The 228-nt window shown below is 39.0% G+C and overlaps 1 protein-coding gene across 2 annotated transcripts in view; it reads left to right on the forward strand.

Moving 5' to 3' along the window:
- polr1a (RNA polymerase I subunit A) overlaps positions 1-228 on the forward strand; it is a 35,157-nt gene that overhangs the window by 4,864 nt on the left and 30,065 nt on the right. The window lies entirely within an intron of this gene.

The raw sequence follows: 228 nt of genomic DNA on the forward strand, positions 1-228 counted from the left end.
AGTGTAAATTGTAATTTCCCCATAGGGGATCATTAAAGAGTATACATTATTATAATACAATAACTGCACCTGCAACTCTCCAACATAGCCAATACTTGGTATGCCACCCATTGTGATCCCTGACTTAACATATATATACACTCACCGGCTACTTTATTAGGTACACCTGTCCAACTGCTCGTTAACACTTAATTTCTAAGCAGCCAATCACATGGCGGTAACTCAGTG

The sequence above is a fragment of the Etheostoma cragini genome, chromosome 10 (assembly GCF_013103735.1).
Source record: "Etheostoma cragini isolate CJK2018 chromosome 10, CSU_Ecrag_1.0, whole genome shotgun sequence".
Classification (NCBI taxonomy): domain Eukaryota; kingdom Metazoa; phylum Chordata; class Actinopteri; order Perciformes; family Percidae; genus Etheostoma; species Etheostoma cragini.